At 33.4% G+C, this 12,062-nt stretch overlaps 1 long non-coding RNA gene across 1 annotated transcript; it reads left to right on the forward strand.

Annotated features, from left to right (window-relative positions):
• Positions 1-882: 882 nt before the first annotated feature.
• On the forward strand, positions 883-2,605 carry LOC129759704 (uncharacterized). The gene is made up of 2 exons (XR_008740224.1): positions 883-1,095; positions 2,027-2,605. It is a non-coding gene; the product is annotated as an uncharacterized LOC129759704 (long non-coding RNA).
• The last annotated feature ends 9,457 nt before the right edge of the window (positions 2,606-12,062 follow it).

Raw genomic sequence — 12,062 nt, forward strand, 5'->3', positions numbered from 1 at the left:
ACATAAATAGGCGCATTTATCCCGCACAGTTTGAGGTTCGACATTTTCGACAACAGATGATCGAGAACTGTCATCTTATTTTATTACGGTTTTAAATTCAAGAACTGCGTGCCTTTAGAAAACATACATAAAAAGCATTCAGAACTCTTTCTAAACAATTTAAACAGTTTAGTTAAACTTTATTAGTGTTTGCATAACTACCTGAAGATAAATGTTTGAATCAAGAATCTAAGCATTTTTCGTGACTATAATAAAACACTTATAATATAAACTGCTTCTAAAATGCCATAATAAAACCATAGTCAAACTTTCAAATGCTAGTAGGCTTAATCTGTGTTACTTGGGTTTGCTTGTCTTGTGATGAGCATGGGAACACGAGAATGTGTTTTTCTACTGTCATACACACGCACTGCCTAACATCTGGTTGGTGTTTCTCTCTATTCCGTTTTGGCTTGTGGATATACAGAAACGAAAAATTTTTATTTACTTTCTTTTAGACATTGGCGCAATGCGGTTGCGCTGGGAAACAATGCCAGTGACCACAATGATTATTAATACCAATATGGCACAACATGTTGTGCCAATTTTTGCAAAAGCCCTAGGATATCACGATTAGAGTAGAATCTGATCTATGGGTGTATAGTTCTAATTTCAAATTTAAATCCAAAATTGATTTGAGAAAAGCGTTTAACGTTTGTTAAGTCTTCCGCAACGGATGATCCAATTGAATTTCAATTGAACTGATGAGATGGAAATATGAAATCAAAACAATTTACAATTTAACGCCATTTCACAGTTTTATTTTCATTCCGAATACCTGAACAAATCTATAAATTTAAACACTTTGTGCACACTTGGTAGTTCAACAAATTTAACGGCCTTCCGAAGCGCTTACACTATCGCGGTAGCTATCGAGCCACGTTTCTAGCCTCGTTACGTTTGCAATGATTCCAGCAGCACTAGCGGCCTGTTTCGTTCTTCTGCTTTTAACTATTTTACTGTGATTTTGCTATAGGAAGCATTAGGGTTATAAGGCAATAAGATAAAAGTTTTCCAAATATGGATGTACGGTTAAGGAAACGACTTTTTCTGCAGGTTAGTAAAAAATCAGTTATGCATTGATGACTGAATATAATAATTTTAACCCTACACAAATATTTTGGGAAAAAGGTGAAGCTGAGTTGGAGTTAGAGAGAATCAAAATGGTCCAGCTCACAGCCCTAAAGTTTAACGGTGATTGATTTTTTCCTCAACTTTCTCAATAATAATCAAAGTAATTATTGAAGCTCTAAAAGCATCAATGGCAATCACAATGTCCAACTTCGGCCATTGAAAACAGATTCCACTCCAAAGCTCGAAAGCGACATTTGAGCTCCATTAATTAATTGTTATTGACATTTTCCCTTCAATTACCGCACACACACAAAATCTCCACCAGGAACCCTCGAGAATCAAATTTAATTGCTCATTCTGTGCTCTACCCGAAACAAACGGATACGACATGACTCGGCTGCAGTGCACTTGCTAAAGGCAAAAAAAAGGAAATCCCTTTCGGTCGTTAGACCTTTTTCTCTAATGACCTCAACAACTTGTGTAATTCAATCGTTTTCTTTTATTTTCGATCGGAAAGTCATCAACCCGGGATGGCGTTACAAAGCTGCTGCCATTTCGGAAAATGTTGTAGGTCTACCAGCCTACTATATAGTAGCACTTCAGGCTACTTGAGCTCTGGCCATTTCCGGCCAACCGTTAAGTCCAAAACCCCAACTGTCAGAATCAAATTTTCATCAAAGGGTTTTCCGAACCCCTTCGTCTCCTTCACATTCTCGCTCTTTCTCATTCAGAAGTATCTGAATCGACAGCACCGAGAGCTGTTCCGAACACTTGAAGCCAATACAAAATTGATTGATATGTCTAATTTGCAATGAAATGTGAGAATATACGCGCTAACGAACGACGAGCTGGACGCAACAAAATCCCAAACCGGACGACGGAAGCACGTTTTAACATTTATCAAATTTTGCAGATTTAATTTCCCGAACGTCACTTTCGCGTCACTTTAAAAGTGGTCATCGGACTGGACTGGACTGACCTGGACTGGATCAGGAGAATGAGAATGAAGTGGAGCGCGGCGGTATTTGATTATGTGCATTTACAATTAACGGGATCAAATTTGAGACCCTCGCGGGCCATCGACGTTTATTTCTATGATAATGGTTTCGGATTTGACGAGGATGATGATGAGAAGCCATACAAAGGGGAAGCGGGGGAAACAGAGAAAACTGGAGGATACCGCGCACGCTTTGAAATTCAATTAAAACTTTGGCGATTTGAATTTTAGCACATTTTGATGCTGCTTCTGCTGTTGTGACTCATCAATAATAATGAATTGGTAAGTGAACTGCCAGTGCAGGGAGAATAAGAATGATTTTGTTTGGTGATGCCCTTTAGTGAATTTGCGATAAACTGGAAAAGAAGAACCATGCATATTTTGGCTTGCGGATTAATTGGAGAAACCCTGTATGTGTGAAAACTTCGAATCGTTTTTTTTTGTTAGGACAGTAATTTATATGTAAAATGACCGCATAGAAAATATAAAAAATCAGCTTGGCTTTTGCTTATTTAAGAATATCAAATATCCTAATCTAAGAGCAAACGTTTGTGCATAAAACTATAAGTGGGCTGTTCCATTTGAAAAATAAGAGAGAAATCAGGCTGCATGCACTTATGAAGAAAAATACTTTTTATTCAAGATTTTTTTTTTGCTTCGATTATAGTCGTTTTACCATCATTATGGCATTCGCGATTTTATCAACGTTACAGTTGGCGGATCGTGATTGAAAAACTTATCCGGTACTACTGTGTTCGATGTTTACTCTTGGGCTCAAACTCGCGGACATCTGCTCAGGAGACAACAGACTTGCCAACTGAGCTATATCACAAGCCCCATTTATTAAAGAATATTTTAATGAAAACATATGAGAATGAAACTACACCCAAAATTCAGCCTGTGCGCCAATCGCGTTTAATAAATTACATAGCATCATTGGCACAAGAAAATAAAGCGACCGTTGATGATTCGATTCCACCGGCATTAACCTCCCAGCGCAACCGAATTGCGTATGTCTGAAAGAAACAAAATAAAAACGTTTTCACGTCCCTCCCTATCGCATCACAAGACTAAGAAGGATGGAAATAAATATCAGCCAACACCAGGCAGCCAGCGAACCGAGCACTGGGCGTGGGTATGTGTGCACCAATAGAAGAGGTTGCAAAAATCCAATGCCTATTAAGCGAATCTCTGTGCCAATAATGCGCTGAAATGTGCACTGTGCCGAAGACGGCACAGTGTCAGTGAGTTTGACTCTCCCTACGACGCTGTGGTTTTGTTTAATTTTTCTTGTTTCTGGGATGAATTATCCAATAGGAAGGCAATCCCATAAAATGTTTGTCTTGTTTCGCTTGAATGTAGAAGTCATGCATCATTTTGGTTGGGAGCTCGTGTCCTTGTGTCAGTAGTGCTTTTTCAAACATACCATCTTCGGCAAAATGCACATTTCAGCACATTTCCGGCACAAAGATTTGCTAAATAGGCATTGGATTTTTGCAACCTCTTCTATGGGTGTATATTAAACCGCTGCAATCTTTGAATGGAAATTTCAAATTTAAACATTTTTACACCTCCCATAACGTTTTTTGGTTGTTTTTACTGCCACAAATAGCAGTAAAAATTTTCGAAGCGATTCAATCAGTACTGTATAAGCGCAACAAGTTTTAATTTTGTATGGAAATTTGTATGGAAAAAACAATTTTTTTTCATTTAGAAAACGCCATAGATGTACTGGAAGATCAGAAAAATATAACTTTGGATGATTAATATTCCTTGATTCTTGCAGTACATTTCATGTAAACAAACCACAAACCTAACATGTATCGTAAGATACTCAAGGTTAAATACAAAAAATCTTTTTCAAAATGTATTTTTGAATTTTAGCGTTTTGACTGCTTAATTGAAATCTATTTTACTGTCAAATAAAATAAAAAAAATCACAAAAAAACTGCTTTGCATAGCCAACAAATTTGTTGATTTATGAATAAAACCTTTGCAAAAATATTTCATGAAATTATTGAAAGCCCTAGAAATCAAAGGCTGCCATTTTTGAACACTTTTAAATAGATTCAGATATCTTATTTTGAAATGGTTATAACTTTTTTAATGAATTATTTAGTTTCTTTTCATGTTAGCAAAAAACGAAGCTTAAGAACAGGAAAAACCAACTAAAGACAAACTTCGTTTGAGGCTTATTTGAATTTTCTGGTTGAATTTATATGCAAAAATTTCTTGTTCCATACAAATTTCCAAACAAAATTGAAACGCGTTGCGCTAATTCAGGAATCCACCAAATCATCTCAAATTTTACCCTGATGCTTGGTGACCCAAAAGGCATCGAAAAAACATATGGGAGCGAAAAGTCAATTTTTGCAGCGGTCTAGTGTACATACAAGTTAACAGACATCTGGTTGCAATACCTACATTGAAGAATTTTTCGTGTTGAAATCAATCACTGTTATCATAGTATTTCTGGCAAATTGTGGTACAAAAGTTGAACCTGGTATTGTTTTAGGGTTGAAAATTCAAAAATCAAAAAAGGTTAAATAAATAATAAATTAAATTAATAAATAAAAAGATTAACCACCGTAATATATGTATGTTTTTCATTCAATTTCTCGGACTTATCGGTGAAAAGTGATGACCTTTTTGAAAGGACCATCTTAAGATTATGAAATTTTATAGATGGATAAAAAGTTAGAAGAATCATTTTTCTAACTTTCCATAGATTGATTATACAAATTATGATCAATTCAAGAATGATGATTTATCTTAGCTTACTTTGTTTGACTACGCATATCCACCGTAAATCACCAATACCACCATTTTTTGTTGTTGTTTGAATAAAGTTATATTGAATGCTATTGAAATTAAAGTTGTAAACCAAATCTTGCAAAATTTTGAGATCTGTTGGCTATTTAAATCCCAATCAAATTGAATAATAAAATATTCTTGTAGCTTGTTTTTTTTTTCTTTTTTTTTTTTTATTTAGATCCTAGGCTTCAGCTTTTTATCTTAATCTAGAGTATAATTAATATTATGAACAACACGAACAATTAAAATAAATTAACACTGCTTACTTCTAATCTTAATTTGTTCTCTGGCCATATTTAATTTAATAATATCAACGTTTGCATTATAAAGTGTCATGATTCGGTACATAGGCTCATTAAATTTGAAATAACGACAGAACATCAATAAAACAAATAATGTTAATTTTCTGTAGAGGAAAAATGCCACTTTGCATTTAAATAAACTGTTATTAAACATGAGTTAAAGCAAACGTTCAGCTAATTTTTTTATATATATTTTTTTTTATTTTTTTTAGACACGAATGCCATAATGCAGGTAAAGTGCCAACTAAAAACCTAAAAAAAAAGTTCTGCAAAATGCATTTCAAAGAAACGATAAATTTTGTTACGCATGATTAGTTCAAAATAATGCATTGCATTTGTTAAGTTATAGAAAAAAGAAAATTTATTGAAAAAAAACAATTTTTGGAGAAAAAAAAATAACAAATCAAATGCATTGGTATTTAAACGGGAGCAATACTTATCCTTGGAAAAAACAATTGTATGAATCCAATAATCCTTACGATCTTCCTGAGCCCCGAATCCTACACAGCAAATATTTCCTGTAAAATTACGCAAATGTCCTGTAACAAAAAGGATAAGAACATTTACCGTAATTTTACAGGTCGAATACATGATAACGTGACATTTTATTTTTAGTGTACAACTTTTTTACAGGAGATTTGCTGTAATAATAAATGAATCTTTGTAAACTTTCAAGGAAAACAATTCAAAATAACATGTTTTGTTGATTACAGTTGATTTATTTTAAAGGCTGCAGTTTTCAGTGACACGTAATAGTCAAAAAAAATTTCTGTGTAGGTAAAAAAAACTGCTTACTCATTTATTGATAATTTTTTTCTCGATCGGTACTAGTTTTGAACACTTGATAAAATTTGATGTGCAATTGAAACGATTGTCCAGAAATTTTTTTTATTTTTTCACTTGAATTCTAGTTTTTTGCTGGCTTGAATTTGGCAAACGAAAAAAATCGTCTTTCTCGGCACACGCCTACTTGTGAACCCCTTAATATAAGAATGATTATTTAAAATAATGAAAGATTTTGCAGTTTTTTTTAATTTTTAAACATATCATCATTAGCACCGTGCGATGGACCCGTCCATGGGGAGATTTCGAAATTCAAATTTAACTTCAAATTCAAATTCAATTTAAATTTAACAAATTGAACAAATACGGGATAAGGAGCAAAGCAAATGACATAATTCGAAGTTACTTGAACAACAGAAAACAATTTGTTGTGGTTGAAGGAATAGCCAGCGGATTGAGAAATATTAGTATAGGGGTTCCACAGGGCAGTAACATTGGTCCTTTAATCTTTCTTGTGTACATTAACGATATTTGTAATCTTCCCCTTCTTGGTACAGCACGGCTTTTTGCAGATGATACTGCTTTATTTTACACAGGAAAATCCCCAAATGTTATAATCGAAAACCTGGAACATGATTTGAAATTGCTATCTAAATTTTTCAATAGCAATTTGCTCTCTTTAAACTACGGAAAAACTAAATATATGTTATTTCACTCGTCCAGGAAAAAAATTTCTCAACACGGGGATCCCTATATGAATCAGTTTGCTATAGAAGAAGTGAAAACTTTCAAATACTTAGGTATTCATTTAGATAGTACCCTTTCTTGGAGTTGTCATATACAACATTTAGAAAAAAGAGTTTCTCCCCTCTGTGGTGTACTCTGGAGATTGAAGAACTTTGTACCACAACATGTTCTATTAAAATTCTATTATGCATTTATCCACTCTCTATTTCACTATCTCATAACAGTCTGGGGACGAGCATCTCAATCATATTTACATAAACTTCAAACTCTGCAAAATAGATGCTTAAAAAATATTTACAATCTTCCTTTGCGGCACCCAACTAGACTTATATATTCATTCAGATTTCATAATATCTTACCTTTATCCGAACTTTGTGATTTCCAAACTGTATTGTATGTACTTGATAACCTGCATTCATCAACTACCATTCAAAACCTTCGTTTCACAACAGGTATAAGAACACATAACACTAGATATTTAAATCTTCTTCAACGCTGTCGATCCTTAACTTCCTTAGGAAAGAAAAGGATTTCGTTTATTGGAACAACAAAATATAATGCCTTGCCCAATGAATTAAAAGAAATCAATTCTCGATCCATTTTCAAAGTCAAATTGCTTCAAATGTTCAAAGATAAATTAAGTCCGTAAAACAAGTCGAACAAAGTAAGCCTTGAGTATTTTTGTAGCATTGTAGCGTTCATTTTTGTTAGTTTTTAGTCATAACTTATTCTATTAATTTTAGTATTACTTTTTACATAAACTTTAATTTTTTTTATCTTAAACATGAATCTCTTAAAAGGAAATCTTTTCCATTGAAATTCATAGTGTAAATTAGTTTAATGTATCGCCGCATTTCCCGCATTTCATTATGAGTAATGTTTTGCACGCGTCGCGTATTAGTTATTTTGTTTGTTATTTTTTGCTGCCAGACGTGCTGAGAACAGTAGCGTCCATTACCAGGGGGCTCAATAGAGCTTTTTGGTATGGAGGAGTGTGGTGGGCCGCTACAAAAAAAAATAAAAAAAACTTGAAATAATAGCAATTAAAAAAACCAATCAATACGGTTAATCAGTTAATAAATATTCAAAATGATGTTCCTTATTCTGAACATGCAACTTGGTTGAAAATTTATTGAGAACAGTCTAGTTTTTCAGTTTTTAATCAATATTTCCAAAACACCAGATAAAGAATGGGAATTTACAATTCGAGTAAAACCAGAATAAACAAGCTGATTTTATAATACTTGATAATTTTCAATCATCTTAATTTACTTATCCTTTCTTTATTTTTAATAGAAGGGTAATTTGAAAAATTTGGCTGAAATATCATGATATTGAAAAAATTTTCAATCATGATTTTCAATTTGAATTTTTTAGGAATAAAATTCATTTTGAACTTAAGAGAATTAATTCACCCAAAGTTGATGATTGATTTTTTTTTTTTTTTTGTCTTTATTTAAGAGGTTTTCAGCCACAGGCTGGTTCACCTCTGGATGATTGAATTTAATTTGATATAAAAAATGTAAATTTATTTCAAGACTGACAGTGATGAGAGTCAGAAATTAAATCATATATAATATTAAATTTCTCTCTTAAAATTTTCCTTAAAAAAGCTGTTTTTCGAAGTTCAAAATTATAAATTTTTATATTAGTAATTTTAAATTCATTATTGAAAGCTTATTATGACAAAGTAGGGGAGATAAGAGCATAACGAGCACCCAGTGCATAGTAAGCACTCCTCTTTGCCTCGAAAGTACGCAATAGCTGAAATAAATTTTCTTGAGGTTTTGTAATACTTATAGCATTAATTTTTCAGCAAAAAAGTGGAGGAGGTAGTAATTTAGTTACGACCGCTAAACGTAGAATTACGCAATTTTGTTTGTCAATGTATAGAATAATAGCACTTATGGTGTATTTTCGTAATGATCAACATATGACAGTGTCAAAATGGCAATATATGACTGACAAATTTCAACCATATAACAGCATTTAACCATGTGACATAAACTTATCAAGAGAAATAATCTGAGCAAGCATTATGGTCAGTCAATGTGACATAATCGGACCATGCAACATATTCGGACCAAACAACATAATCAGACCATGTAACAAAATCCGATCATGTGACATAATTCAACCATGCAATATAATCAACCATCTGACATAAACCGACCATGCAACATAATCGACCATGTGACACAATCTGATTATGCAACATAATTGACCGTGTGAAAAAATCCGATCATGCAATTTAATCGAAGATGTGACACAATCCAATCATAAAACATTAGTGGATCATGTGACATAATCCAATCATGCAACATAATCGACCATTTGACAAAATCTGACCATGTGACATAATCCGACTATGTAACATAATCGTACCATGCAACATAATCGGACCATGTGACATAATCCGACCATGCAACATAATCGGACCATGTGACATAATCGGATTATGCAACATAATCGACCATGTAACATAATCTGATCATGTGACAAAATCCGACCATGTAACATAATCGGACAATGTGACATAATCCGACCATGCAATATAGTTGATCATGTGGCATAATCCAATCATGCAACATAATCGGACCATGTGTAGGTAGGGAAAAACAAAACCTATCAAAGTATTCGTTCGTGATGACGTCATAATCCTTTAGATGTGATTTCTTTTAATGAGACGTTTTCCGTGACGCGAGATTCGTCCGCAAATTTCAATTTGTCCCCCTATAGTGTTGACGTAAGACGTAATTCTACTTCAAAAGAAATCCCCTTATCATCTTTACAGAAATATTAAAAAATACCAACTGGGTTCCAAAGTGACGAAAATATTTTGATTTTTGGGCACCGGATTGTTCTGAAAATTATTTTGCGGCTTTCACCTTGGCACAGCACTGAAGACCTTCTTCGGATTGCGGGCATTGAATCGATCGAAGAGATGACCAACAAAATCATCTCTAACTTCAGAGGAAAATCGATGCAGTCTTCTATCGCAGAGATTCGTTCTCTTTACAATTAAGTTAGTTTTTAGGATATAATTAAGGTTTAAGTTTACACATATATATACAGTAGACTAGTTCACTTTTCGGCTTTTTTCGCTGATCACAACGCCACTTACAGGGATTGATCCTGGGCTGTGTGGCAGCGGCCTAAAGAATACTGCCACTGGGATACTGGTCCATGTCGTACGAGGCGACTTATCCAGTACCTCCCAGATACGTTTATCTCATATTTCTGTCTATTGGAAACCATGAGGTTGTATCTGGGAGGGGGAGAAAATGGGTAAAGGTCAATTATAACATGCAGATTTCAGAATTGTTTTCAGTTCGGAATTGTGTAAGCCAATTTTTGAATCTAAATCGGTTTTGAATTCTTGCTAATATTTTTGAACTTTTTGACCTATTTTCTCTCGGGGAGGATATGCCAATGGTGCGTATTGCCAAACATGCATTTGCACAAGCTGTATTCTTCCATATTTATTTTCTTGTTTTGCCAATTTGGAAAATGATCTATTATTTAACAAATATCTTTGCTTTCTTGGTAATTCTTTTAATAAAATCTCTACACATGTGATTCTTAAATGTAAATCTCTTTTATGTACACATCGCTTGCAGCCCAATTAAGGATTTCTTTATTTTTTGGCAATCTGTTAAGATTGGCTAAGTTGAAAACTTATAAAAATTGGATCTACCTACATAAATAACATCAGTAATATTTGTGACATTAAATAAATTCTTCATATTTGTCCTTGTTTTAACACTAGTGTCCAGTGTCTTCTATCTTCTGTTTGATAACACCCTCTTGTGGAAGTAAATGGCCTTTTAGAAATAGATATTTAATTTAAAAATAACCGACCTGGCACTTCAATCATGCGAGCCGTACAAATGTCGTTTTCAAGTAACAAATGTTCAAAAAAAAAAAATTTTTTTTTTTTTTCGCTTAGGTAGCCGAAAAGCTTTCAAATTTATGGTTGTATCTAGTTGGAAGTCAAAACTAATATCGCATATCGACATTTATTCCTGTTTCACCAAATATGTGTAACTTCTCTTGTATTGACACATGTGACAAGTTAAATTTAGCTTCAGAATGGTTAAATGTATGGCTTAGAAGAGTTGAATCTCCTCTCATTTCATTTTTTGATGTTTCGTTATCATACGCCAGTCCTGGTTCTGGAATTTACTGCACTAGTTTCGTGCATGTGCTTTCGTAAATATCGCTTAAATTAAAAATAATGTTGAAAACTACTCGTTACTGTACAGATAGCCAAAGGGCTTTAAAATCGCTTCCCACGTCCAGTTTATAAAAAGATCACAAGTTAATAAAAAAGCCTTGCTGTCACATCGGATTGCTATGTATCAAAATTCACCTACTTATGCACTCTTCAAAGCTGCATTTTAAATTTCACTTTAAAGAAACTCATAGTAGCTATCTGACCAGAGCACTAACTGGTCTGTAAAAAAATACAAACTTTGTATAATGAATCTCCTGTTTGGTTTAACTATGATTCTGAGGTAGTAGGTACTACCTATATTTTCCTTCCACCTAGTGTGTGATTGCCCTTTTTTGACCGACTACATTTCATTGGTATGTCTGACTGTAAGTTAGAAAGTTATAAAGAAAAAAAAATCATTTCAAATGTAATTTTATGAAGTGCAAATGCTTGAAATCACTATTTGGATAGGCTAAAAGCCAACTTAAATCATTTAAAATCATTTAAATTTATAAGTCCTCACTGTAGCATCCTGGTCGGAGCATTCTCTGATCAGTGTAAAATCAAATCTCCTCAAATAATTTATGATACTTAAGATTCTTTCCAACATACACATAACTGTCTCTCGTTCACTTTATAACTTTTCTGTACTCTGCCTATCATGTAATAATTGAATCTAATTCTAAGAATTTAAATTAAATAACATTTTGTCACTCTTTACCTCATAAGAGCTTTAACGCTTAAAAATCCCTATGTGGATAGGCTTTATGCCTTACTTTGTCAAGAATTCCCATGTGGAAAGGCTACATGCCATGTTTAATACATTGAATTTATTTTCTTATCCTTTCTATAGGTTTTCAGATTTCTCAGGTATATGATGAAATCTGTAAAAAAAAAGGCTAGGCACAATTTTCCCGTTTGTTTGGATAACGTGCCGCTTTTAAGCCTAACCCTTTTCTGATACCTGATAGTTTTTAGGATATAATTAAGGTTTAAGTTTACACATATATATATACAGTAGACTAGTTCACTTTTCGGCTTTTTTCGCTGATCACAACGCCACTTACAGGGATTGATCCTCATTCATTTT

Source organism: Uranotaenia lowii, unplaced genomic scaffold (genome assembly GCF_029784155.1).
Source record: "Uranotaenia lowii strain MFRU-FL unplaced genomic scaffold, ASM2978415v1 HiC_scaffold_25, whole genome shotgun sequence".
NCBI classification, from domain to species: domain Eukaryota; kingdom Metazoa; phylum Arthropoda; class Insecta; order Diptera; family Culicidae; genus Uranotaenia; species Uranotaenia lowii.